The sequence below is a fragment of the Dermacentor silvarum genome, chromosome 7, assembly GCF_013339745.2.
Source record: "Dermacentor silvarum isolate Dsil-2018 chromosome 7, BIME_Dsil_1.4, whole genome shotgun sequence".
Classification (NCBI taxonomy): Eukaryota; Metazoa; Arthropoda; class Arachnida; order Ixodida; family Ixodidae; genus Dermacentor; species Dermacentor silvarum.
The window spans coordinates 8,898,249-8,911,741 of record NC_051160.1 but is presented as its reverse complement, the minus strand read 5'-3'; positions in this window follow the sequence as shown (position 1 = coordinate 8,911,741).

Sequence of the window (13,493 nt, the reverse complement as noted above, 5' to 3'; positions counted from 1 at the left end):
TAGTTTATTATGATCTTTCAAGAACCCTTGTATGAAACCATGCAGCGACAATATGTTCCAATAGCTTGCAACTCGTGCTAGTAATAGATACAGGCCGGTAGTTTGAAACTGTGAGATGGTCTCATTTCTTGTGTACCGGCACAACACGCGATTTGCGCCAGTCTGCCGGTATTTCTCCTAATTTTAAGGATAACTGAAAAAATTAGAAATAAACTCCGATATTTGTTCGGCATAACGCCTCAAGAAAGAATTGGGAATGTTGTCAGGACCAGCAGATTTTTTCATATTTATATTTAGGAGCAGCGCCAGGACACCCTCGCGAGTGATTAAAACGTCATCTACCAACGGGCTATAGGTGCGTGAAATCTCAGTCTGATCTTGCTCCGCAAACACACTTTGAAAATAACATTGAAATGTTCTACAATACTATGCGCATCCTTTATTTCAATTCACTTTAATACACACTTTAAAAATAAACATTGAAATGTTCTACAATGCTGTGCGCATCCTCTATTTCAATTTCATTAACTTAAATGCTCTCTATCTGCTGTTTTCTTTGGCTTAGGTGTAACCAAAACTTTCTCGGATCACTAGAAAGAAATTGATCATTATTCATGCTATAGAATCTATCTCTTGCCAAATTTACCTTTATCAGCAATTCTTGTTTCAGATGCACAATCTGCGAGGTCGTCGTTTTGTTCCTCTTTCTCAGTCCTTTAAGTTTACGTTTGGCTTGGATAATTTCTCGATTTATCCAAGGATTCAGCTGTTGTTTTCGAACAGCTTTTAAAGGGACAAACTGTTCAGTACAGTACTTTACGGTATCCTGAAATAGTTGACATGGGAGCTCAACATTATTATCAATTATTTTAAGATGTGTATCTAGATAATCTATGACTGCTACATCATCGGCCTTAGTGAAGTCTCTAATTGTTTTTACAGTTCTATGACTTTGATGCATTTCCGCGAGAACATCCCTACAAAAAGATACAAGCTTGTGATCCGATATGCCAGGCTCGACCACTGCCGTTCCGCCAAAAAATATTTCGCTCAGGAGCAGAAGATCCAGAATATAATTTCCCCGGGTATCATTAGTAATAACCTGCTGGAGGTTAAGATTGAGCATAATGTCCATCGCCAAATCACCAGAAACCGACGAACCATAATTTAAGTGATTCCAGTTTAAACATGGCAGGTTAAGATCACCTGTTATCAAGTTTTTTTCCTCTCAGTCTTAAAAGATGATCATACACTTTGTGCATATATGAGTCATCGGCGCCCGATATGCAGAACACAAGAAAAACGACAGTCCCCAGACAGACACCTTTAAGAACAAACTTTCATGTCTCATGACTTGATCTGCAACTGTTACATGAACATCGGACTTCGTTACGACTGCAATGCCGCCACCGCGAGAACCTCTATCTTTTCTATACAGGTGATAGTTTGGTGTAACGATTTCATCGTCGCGAATGGCTTCATGCAACCAAGTTTCGGAAATGACGCAAACATGGGGATCATATAACAAAAGCAAATCTTCTAACTTATCTGTTTTATTTACAATACTTCTGGCATTGAACGAAAGAAGCCGGAGCTGATGTACCTGCAAGCGCTAGCTTTCGGTCATTGAGCAGTTCGTTCCAGATTTTTGTTTGCGGCGCCGTGAGCTGTCAGTTGCAGAAATCTTCTTGCGCGAGTTCGAGGCATCATCCCAAGAAAAGTACTGGTCATCAATTCGGAGCTTGTCGTGTATCAGCTGGACCCTCTTTCCGCTATCTTTATCTGCCTTCGCACTATTCCAAAGCAATTTTCGTTTCCGCCGCGTGTCTGCGCAGTAATCACCCTGGATAGAAATATATGTCCCTATTAGCTTGCGTGCGTTCTGCATGACTGAATGTTTCTCCGCCTAGTCCTGAAAATGCACGATAATCGGCTTGCCTTCTGAACTCGATCCCTAGCCTATGTATTCTAGCCACCTGACGTACAGCTCACGCCCATTTTTCCAGAAACACTTTGTTTAGAACTTTGTCGCGTAACAATGATGCGGTTTCGTTGGGAATTTCTGGAATGCCAAAAACTATCAGATTTGACCGCCTCCTGCGATCTTCTAGGTCGATCAGTTTGGCTTGCTGTGATTTGAGTGTCTTCCATTTTGCCTACAGTTGCGACTAAGCTAGCAGCTGCGCTCGTATTTGTTTTTACGTGTTCTTCCAACTGAGTGAAACGCTTCTCAAAACTATCGAGAGCTTTTTCCGTTGTTTTAAAGCGCGTTTTCAAGGCCGATATATCGTTTCTTATTGCCTGTTGTCCATTCATCAATGATTTAAACATTTCTTCAACAGTTGGCCCAGTGTGTTCCTCGACGTCGCCACACATCATCAATTTGCAGGAACAAAAACAATCATAAGCTATACTGATACGAACTTTGGGGCACAGCAAAACCACTAAAACCATTTCATATCATATCGTTTCTTATTGCCTGTTGTCTATTAGCGGAGAAAGTGCTGTATACGCTGAGCCGGCGCTGTCATCTTTACTACATCGTCACATTTTCTCGTATTCAAATTCATTGCGTAAAGCGGCGTCCGCACGGCCATTAGCGGAGAAAGTGCTGTATACGCTGATCCAGCGCTTTTCAGAGAAGTGATTGGACCTGGATGGACTGACGGTTTAATGGGCTATAACCCACTGAACACAAGGCGTTTTGTAACCGTCTCGGACCAGCCAAAATGGACTAGGAAGCCTACAACTATTCAAGATGGCTACAAAACGTCTTTTTCTGTACGTCTTGAGGACGTCCGGCGAAAGACGCCTAGTAGGCGTCATGTTAAGCTGTTTCTAAGTAACATCTAGCTAAGACGGCTAGAAAACGTTTTGTAAAAACGTCTAGAAGATATCCGCGCGGACCGTTATCCAGATGTATGTACGAAATATGCATTTCGGTGCATTCCTCTGCTTTATACGGTTGTTAGATATCTAGCGCCCGTGCTGGCCATACAGCCTGCACTTAAAAACGCGTAAATGCCTTTGCTTTGGTCTGTCGTTTTACCATGCTGTAAGGTGCACATTTCCATTAGCCGCATTTGTGTCGTTGCGCTGTATGTCCAGTCGTAGCGTCTATACGTATTTCACGAAGAAAAAAAAAAACTTGAAGAAAACGTAAAAAATAGCGCTAGATTGAAGTCGGCGTACATACAAGACCTAAGGCATTTAACCATGTTAACTGAGAAAACAGAAAACGTCAAAAATAAATCCAAGGGTTGAACGGGCCAAAACTAAGAAGCAGACCGTAGGTGGAGGCTCCGGAATAATTTTGATCACCGGGGATCTTCAACGCACAGTACTATCACGTTGAAAAGAAACGCGAACAGCGGAGCGCGCGGCCGAAGCATAACAAGGTATAGTGCGTGCCGTTCAGTCATCACCATTGACAGGCGCGCACGTCCGGTTTGATCGCGCTGTGTGATAATGCACCCCCTATACTGCGATATTGACAAGGAAAGCTTATCATCTACCAGTCACGTCTGACACTCGTAACGCACACGCGGTGCGATAGCGTCAGCCGGGACAAGATTCTACCGCTGTGGTGGCGCCGACTGAAAGGCGCAGTTTCGCCTAGAGACATCCAAAGCATATCGGAGTTGGACAGGTTTCCTCACACTAGTGGACCAATGATAGGCTGCGCTGACTGTGCGAAAAGCCACGCTTTCCGCTGTTCGCGTTTCTTTTCATCGCGATAGTACAGTTTGCGCTGTCATCATTACTATGCCGTCAGATTTTCTCGTATTCAAATAAAATAGAAGCAGAACAGAAACAAAATAAAGCCGGCAAATCCCACGCGCTGTGGGAATCGATGGTATGCGAAGCAGTGTTCCGGGAGCAAGTTGACCAATTCAAAATTTTTAACACTTTTCACCGTCGTGTACTCCAAAGTTGTGAGACTGAATCGTTCATTCGATCGCTCTTTCAAATTAAATACATATATACGCTCAAAAGGTACAGCTAAAATTGGCGCTATAAATACTCATGCGCACTTTGGGGGGAGAGCAGCATATCATGCGTTTCACCTAGACGTGTTCATTTTGCCCAATTATTTGCAACAGCACGGCGATTTGAAAAGTGCACCACATAATATAGTGAGCGCTCCCAGAAATTTTCATACTGCAGAGTTTATTTGCGACGTATTTTAAATGTTTTGAATTACCTTGCTTTGTATATTTACTTGGAATATTTTTCACAATAAATAGAAACGCGAACTTAACTCGTAACTCTGCACAAAGACAGATATTGCAGTTACAAGGAAGGATGGAAATAGTGGAGAAGGAAAGGCAGAGAGGTTAACCAGTTCAGCTCAATCGGTTTGCTACCCTACACATAGGAGCGGGATGAGGGGGAATGAAAGATGGGGAGGAGAGAGAGAGAGAGAGCCCATAGCACAGCACACACGTTCTATGCGACTGTCCTGAATATAATGTTCCGAGACAGTCCCTGGCGGCCGTTCGAGCGCACCTTGACAATAGACCAATCTCAATTGAAACTATTCTCACGTGTCGTCGACAGAAGACATCGCAGCTGAAGGCGACGAAGGGACTACTTAGGTTTTTAAAAGAAACGGGCTTGGACAAGCGGCTGGGACAGTGATGTCATGTACCACGCAAGAGTGACGGACTGTGGCAATTACCAGGACTGAGCACGGTTGGTCAGCAGCTCAGTACAGCTACATAGAGCTGATGTATGGAGGGTATTATGCAAGCGTCTACCTAGATTGGAGCACTTAAAGCGGGCAAATCTGCTATGGAAATAAGTTTGCAGTCCACATGAACTTATCACAACGTTTACAAGGGCTTTGCAAAACTAAAAATAAAATATCAGATTCGATAATTAGCGGTATCTTTCAGAGCCAGGTATACTGAATCTATTTTGTCTGCTTTAGATGTATTATTTCGTGCAGTTTACAAAATTGTGGCTGCTGAGAACGAGATCGCGGGACATAACCCCGGCCGCGGCGGCCGCATTTCGATGGAGGCGAAATGCAAAAACGCCCGTGTGCTTGCGTTGTAGTGCACGTTAAAGAACCCCAGCTGGTCAAAATTAATCCGGAGCCGTCCACTACGGCGTGCCTCATAATCAGGACTGGTTTTGGCACGTAAAACCCCAGAAAGAAGAAGAACAAAATTGCGATATCGTTTTATTGCCATGTCGCAAAGTTCTAAACTTGTTACTTTGACATTTTCTGGACTCTATCGAAAGATAGTGGCGGCATTAAATCAACATCTGCTTCCAGCACATACTTGCTTTTGCATTTTATTTTAAAAGCAACAAACGTAATCGAAATCGGTGTAGCGATTGCCGACAATATCGATCTCACTATTCCTATGTATCCCGAGCTAACGCAGCAATCGCGCATTTCATGTTTCCGGAGTTTCCTTGCTTCGTGCTAACGAAAGGCTAACGGCACCGCGACTGGCAGACATGGAAGGAGGATGAGATTGGAATTTTCTACCTTCCCCCATGCCGGACGGCCCTGGCTGCATAGCGCCTCTTCCTCTTCACAACCACTCTCTCTTGCCGAGCACGAGGTCGCGGGATCGAATCCCGGCCACGGCGGCAGCATTTCGATGGGGGCGAAATGCAGAAAACAACCTTGTACTTAGATTTAGGTGCACTTTAAGGAACTCCAGGTGGTCCAAATTAATCCGGAGTCCCCCACTACGACGTGCCTCATAATCATATGGTGGTTTCGGCACGTAAAACCCCATAATTAAATTTTAACATCTCACTCTCTCTCTCTCTCTCGACACTTCCAACTACCACGAGACCGAATGCCTTGAGAGAGGGCGTTGCGTTGGTTGCATGTCTGCTGTTCTCTCTCACAACCCGCCCTTCCTATCTTTCCCCTTTCAGATCTTTCACGGCGGGAAGCGACGCTGGTTGCTCGGGCAAGTCGGTTCGTGCCTTTGTTTTTAATTCGGAACGCTCGCAGAGCATGCTCTCCATTTTGTGTGTTCAATGCGCTAACCAACGACCCTTGTTGACCCTCGGACTACGCGGCGTCGCTTCTTTGACTCGGAAAGCGGATCCTGCCTCGTAGATGCCTGCGTTTCGCCGACAAAAAACTGAGTACCGCATAGAAGTGCCTTATTTCTAAAAATTGTTACCCCGAAATGCCCTTTGTATGGGCATGTAATGTTAGCGAGACGCGCTCGAAAGGTATACTGTGAGCTTGCCATGGTGTCAAATCAAATATTGATACGTGCAGCTTCACAGATAAAATAATGCTTGCTTTTTCCACATAGTGAATGACTATTTCTGGCGTTTTCGTCTTTTTCTTCGTGATCCTGACACGCGTGCGAGATATAGTGCTACACAGCCAAATTTAATTGCTAATTATATTGCAGTCAAGCATGGTCCGTGAAATAAGTTCGGGACAGTTAGATTCCCTGTACAGGGACATTAAGTAAGATGTACATCGACATTAAGGACCCATGTTCGGCGCAAATAGGACTCCTCATGCTAATGCCCGTGATCGCGCCAGTTTACACGATTAATGGATATGCGGAAATTGGCTTTCGAGGAAAAAATGCTTAGCCTATAAACCATTAGATATTGGCCCAGCCAGCTGCATTTTTAAAATTTATTTCAGACATACTGCCAATCCCAACGGGGATTTTAGCAGGAAGGGCATACATATAATAAGTATATTACACAGGTGTAAAAAGGTTGAACATGTCACAAATAAGAATTGGGAGTAATTACAAAAGGGTGTAGTTGCGCGTACAATGATTTAACAAGCACATAGGGTATAACATGTATAATGAATGAAGCATTAATTGGGGAGTTACAAAGTGCGCGCCAAGATAAAAACGCACGTAGTGAATGAATAGGTCATACAGGATTTAATCAACGTCTTTATACAAAGGAAACGCTAAGGTTAGAACGCTACAAGTAGTTTATATTTGGGAAACACGTAGGTAGTTTTCAAGTAGTGATAGGAATTTATCTTGATTATGACAAGTAGTTATATAAGTAGGCAGACATTCCCTTATCGCCTGCGGAAAAAAAGAAAGACTTAAAGCGGTTTGTTTTGAACCGGTATTCCTGAAGAAAATGGGGGTGTTTATGACGTGAGTGTCCAGTTTCTGGGTTAGATAGGTATTTGGTGCTATCAATACGAAGTGCATTGTGAAAAGGTTGAAACATCATTTTCCGGCGTGCGAGTTTGGCGCCATTACGGAGGGTTAGCATTCCGACTTTTTGCATTAGTTCGGTGGGGGAATCAGATGTGCGATATTTGTTAAAAATAAACCTTACCGCTTTTCTTTGCACGCTCTCTAGTTATTATTAAGTTATTTGCAGATGGGAACCAGACGACGTTAGCGTACTCGAGTACTGGTCTAACAAATGTGTTAGCACAAACAACACTCTCCCTGTAAATTCATCTGCTCCCGCAGATTTACACGATGAATATTACATCCAGCGCTTATCGGTTTAGTTATCGCGTAAATCTACGTCAGCACGTGAGCTGGGAGTGATGTCCGCGAAGAACCAGCGCTTTCGAGAGAACTTAGGCGAAAGCCTTATTACAGCGAAGCTGTATGTGGCTAGCCGATTCGTCCGTCTGTCACCTGTAGCCGAAAACTATCATCATCAGCAATGGCTCGAGCGTTGTCTTCTTCCACAACTGGCTCGTTGGCGCCCCTCGGCGCGACCGCGCGAACGCGCTCGTGCCACCGTTCCCGCGTTCGTCTTCTTCCACAGCTGGCTCTGTTGCCGCTCATCATGCCAGCGTAGAACTTCTCTTCTGTCGTCGTAATGGGAGGCCGCCTTTACGATTGTCTTACGTGACGGACAGATTTAATTTTGAAGCAATTTAATTTTGAAGAATGGCTTACCTGAAAAAGGCTTACCTTTTTCCCCGCAAAACCCAATTTCTGCATATTCATTTATTCATCGCGTAAATCGGCGTCAGCAGAAGCATTAGCACGGAAAGTGCTGTGTACGCCGAGCCAGGGCTTTTCAGAGCAGTAATTGGACCTGGTTGGGTCGACAGTGTAATGGGCTATATAGGCTTACCCCCCCCCCCCCCCTTTTTTTTTTTTCTGCAAAAGCCAATTTGTGTATATTCATTTATTCATCGCGTAAATGGTCGTCTGAACGGGCACTAGCAGAGAAAGTGCTGTAAACAGCGGGTCAGCGCTTTTCAGAGAAGTGATTGGACCTGATTGGGTCAACAGTGCAGTGGGCTACGCATAGGTTTATCTCTTTTTCCGCAAAAGCCAGTTTGTGTATATTCATTTATTCATCGCGCAAATGGGCATCTTCACGAGAATTAGCAGAGAAAGTGCTGTAAGCGCTTTTCAGAGAAGTGATTGAACCTGGTTGGTTCGATTTAATGGCCGTGTAGTGCGCGCCGACGGACTGGTGGCGGGCTTAAGTGCAGTCGGGAAAGGAGGCAGCCGTCCTCCGTTGTTTTCTGCGTCGTTGCTCGCGCTTCCTTGTTTGATTAGTGTTTTCGGAGCGATATAAACGACACCCGTCGAATGTGTGTAGTAACCAAAGCTTACAAGCATGTCGAAGGACAATTATTACGCAATGGGTGCCCAAGTACCTGCAAGAACTTGCCGGCGACACGAATCTAATCATTCTCACGAGGCCTCATGAGCGAGAGCAACGGCTGCAATGGCTCACCGCCGTTCGGTGGAAAATTTCTTCCTCTCACACTTTCTTTTGACATCTCAGTAGTTTGTTGCACTCTTATGTTTGCACGGGAGAGTAATGAAGCTGGTCAGGGCCCACCCTTGGTTTAGTTCGCTCTGTACACAGTATTAAAGCCAATTCGGATTAAGTTGATCACGGCCTGCCCATGTTTTAGTTCGGTTTGTACGTTAATTTAGGTTCTGAATGTCGCTTGCCGCGCTTACCATATGCCACTTCGTGTTGCTCTTACTAGGATGCACAACTGTACGAGTACATCATATGTTGTGTTAATTAAGCTGCGGATGCTTGCAAGGACTGATACTGGTTTTATCATAATCAGCCTATATTTATGTCCACTGCAGGACGAAGGCCTCTCCCTGTGATATCCAATTACCCTGGCCTGTCTTGCGCTAGCTGATTCCAACTTGCGCCTGCAAATTTCCTAACTTCATCACCCCACCTAGTTTTCTGCCGTCCTCGATCGACTGAGCTTCCCTTCTCTTCTATAACTCTAATGGTCCACCGGTTATCCATCCTACGCATTACATGGCCTGCCCAGCTCCATTTTTGCCGCTTAATGTCAACTAGAATATCGGCTATCCCCGTTTGTTCTCTGATCCCCACCACTCTCTTCCTCTCTTAACGCTAGGCCTAACATTTTTCGTTCCATCGCTCTTTGTGCGGTCCTTAACTTGTTCTCGAGTTTCTTTGTTAACCTCGAAGTTTCTGCCCCATATGTTAGCACCGGTAGAATGCAATGATTGTACACTTTTCTTTTCAACGACAGTGGTAAGCTCCCCGTCAGGATTTGGCAATGCCTGCCGTATGCACTCCAACCCAATTTTATTCTGTAAATTTCTTTCTCATGATCAGGGTCCCCTGTGAGTAACTGGCCTAGATAAACATACTCCTTTACATACTCTAGAGGTTGACTGGCGATCCTGAATTCTTGTTCCCTTGCCATGTTATTGCACATTATGTTTGTCTTCTGCATATATTAATCTTCAATCCCATTTTAACACTTTCTCGGTTAAGGTCCTCAATCATTTGCCGTAATTCGTCCCCATTGTTGCTGAAAAGGAGAATGTCATCTGCAAACCAAAGGTTGCTGAGATATTCGCCGTTGATCCTCACTCCTAAGCCTTCCCAGTCTAAGAGCTTGAATACTTAATATTCCAAGCATGCAGTCAATAGCATTGGAGAGATTGTCTTCTTGCCTGACCCCTGTCTTGATAGGTATCTTTCTACTTCTGGAGAACCAAGGTTGCTGTGCAATCCTAGTAGATATTTGCCAAGATATTCACGTATGCTTCCTGTACTCCTTGATTACGCAATGCCTCTATGCTGGTATCTCTACTGAATCAAATGCTTTTTCATAATCTATGAAAGCCATATAGAGAGGTTGATTGTACTCCGCAGATTCCTCTATTACCTGATTTATGATACGGATATGATCCATCGTAGATTATCCCTTCCTTAAGCCAGCCTGTACTCTTGGTTGGCTGAAGGCAAGTGTTGCCCTTATTCTATTGGAAATTATCTTGGTGAATATTTATACAATACTGAAAGCAAGCTAATGGGTCGCGTGCCCGCGAACTCACGCTAGTTGGCTTCCAAAACGATTAAGCTTCTTGCCTTTGCTGAAACTATTTTGGCATCCGAAAGCGCAGCAGGTCATGGTGATGAAAAATGCCGTGAAACGACGTCGCACTTGCCGCAAAACTTAGTTCAAGGCGTTCGCAAACCGAAGCAACACGGAAGAGCAACGGCGCCAACATGCTCTCCTTGCCCGCCGGTAGACGCTTCTCTTTAACGTCTCCCTTGCAACATTATGGCTTTAGGGGTACTTTCCTAAAACTTATCACTTCTTACTTTCCTCACCGTCGGCAGCAAGTCACTGTTAACGACTTTGTATCCGAATTCAAGCCAGTTACTGCTGGTGTGCCTCAAGGCAGTATTTTGGGCCCTTTACTCTTCAACTTGTACATCAATGACATCGTAAATACTTGTGCTAACACTAAGTTTATCATTTACGCGGACGACACAAGTATTTTTATTACAGGCCATGACCCTTCAAAACTCGTAGAAAAAGGCAACGCAGTACTAAGAAAAATCCACACATGGAGTGTTGCCAATTCATTGAACTTAAATGCGGCAAAGACAAATGCAGTATTATTTCGCCCTCAGAACAAAAGGCTGAATATCACCGACAACTTAAAATTAGGGTCATCAACTATAGAGCTTTCACGCGTAGCTAGAAGCCTTGGCGTCATTTTTGAAGAACATATGACGTGGACAGATCAATTAAATGCAACCTTAAATAAACTTTCAAAAACTGTAGGCATCTTATGCAAATTTCGCTACATCCTGCCTCAGAACATAAAGTTGTTAATTTACAAATCGCTATTTTTGTCCAACCTATCGTACTGTTACTTAGTTTGGGGCACGACCACCAAAACTAACACTGAAAAACTACACAAACTTCAAAAGAAAGCACTTCGAAATATTGTTAATGCTGCATACGACGCACACACGGAACCAATTTTCAAGGCTCTCAATCTATTACCAGTGAATGAGGTTTACCGTTCAATGTTACAGAAACGCTATACATTGGCTACGAAAAACGACGACACGTTTTTTACAGAATTGTCTGGGTTAAGACAGGCTGAGCATGTGCGCACCCTGAGTGTACGCGAAGTCTGGAGGGTGCCTAGAATACGAACAAATTACGGCACACAAATGTTAAAATACCAGTTACCTGTGCTACTTAATAATTCAGACCTTCACATGTAACATGCTCGCGTGTCTTGTTTGTATTTGTATAAAGATGGCATTATCAGTTCCTTTAGCATTTTCGACCTTACTAGCGCATTTATGACCATTCAGTGAAAAACCTATCTTCCTTATAACATACAGATTGGTTCCTTTGTACTTCTGTATTGTATAATCATGTGCCTTGTTTGCCAAGCCCGGGGGTACAGACCCTGTCAAGCCTGATTAATGGCTTTTTGTCTGTACCCACCAAGTGTCATTGATTTTCATTGATGCTGAAATAAAATGATTGATAGATTGATTCTTATGGATGAGTATAATGTTGGCGTTCTTCCAGCTTTCTCGTACACTTGAAGTCGTGAGGCATTGCGTATAAAGGGTCGCAAGCTTTTCAAGCATATCTCCTCCATCATTGATTAAATCGACTGTTATTCCATCTTCTCCAGCAGCTTTTTCCCTGGTCATGTCTTTCACTAACTTATCGCTAGTTATAGAAGGAGCCTCTGTATCCTGTTCATCACTTCTTGGAATGAAAGTAGCTTGGCTGCTCTGGGCACTGTACAGGTGAGTATAGAATTCTTCCGCTGCTTTTACTGTCATCAAAATTGCTGATGATACTACCCTGCATATCATTCAGAGCATAGACTTTGCCTTGTCCTAAGCGAAGTTTTCATCTCACTGATTTCATGCTGCCATCCATATTTTAGTGCTTCTTCCATCTTTTCAGTTACAATTTCGGATATCCCTTACTTTCTTCTTGTTGATCAGTTTCGACAGTTCTGTGAATTCTATCTGGTCTCTCGAGCTTGACACTTTCATGTTTTGCCGTTTCTTAGGCCGTTTGTTGCTTGGGAGAGATTACCTACTGGTTGCCTTAGTGCCTTACCTCCCACTTCAATTGCTGCTTCTGAGATCTGCCTAGTTACAGTTTCATTAATTGCCTCTGTGTTAACAGTCATCATCCTGTTCTAAAGCTGCTTATTTGTTTGCAAGCACCAGCCTGAATTGGTCTGCTTTTACCCTTACTGCATCTAGGTTGGCCTGTTTCTTCTTGACCAATTTTATTCTATCTTCAAATTGTGAGAAATCCTAGACCTGACTAACCTATGGTCACTGCACTTTACACTTCTACACCCTGCACTATGCTGGGATCGGCAGAGAGTATGAAATTTATTTCATTCCTTGTTTCTCCATTAGAGCTTTTCCGCTCTACACCCTGCACTATGCTGGGATCGGCAGAGAGTATGAAATTTATTTCATTCCTTGTTTCTCCATTAGAGCTTTTCCGGCTCCACTTCCTCTTGATGCACTTCCTGAAAAAGGTATTCATTATTCGGAGCCTATTCCTTTCCGCGAATTCAACGAACATCTCTCCTCTAGTGTTCCTAGAACCGATGCCGTAGTTGCCAATTGCTTGCTCACCAGCCAGATTTTTCCCCACTTTTGCATTGAAGTCGCCGATGACTACAGTTTACCGAGTTTGAATCTTTCTCATTGCTAATTCAACATCTTCATAAAACTGTTCTATTTCTTCATCGTGACTGGAGGGTAGGCTTGTACTACCTTCATTTTATACCTCCAATTCAGCTTTATTACGACTGCTACCCTCTAATTAATAGTGTAGAATTCATCAATGTTGCCCGCTATGAATTATGGACTAGAAATCCTACTCCGAATTCTCTCTTATCTGGCAGACCTCTGGAGCAGAGGACGTAGCCGTTAGTCAACACTGTATAAGCCTCACCAGTTCTAACCTCACTAAGATCAATAATATCCCAGGCAATACCCAATAATTCTTCAAATGGCCCTGCTAAGCTAGCCTCACTCGATAGGGTGCATGTGTTGAATGTTGCCAGGTTCAGATTACAGTGGCAGCCTGTCCAGACCACGGTCCAGACCCAGAGATTTCGTAGCACCCTCTGCAGCGTCACAGGTCTGACCGCCGCCTTGGTCAGGTGCTCTGCAGCCGCTGAGGACTGAGAGCCATGGGTTAATTGTAGGAGTCATGAGGGAGGTAGTGGCCG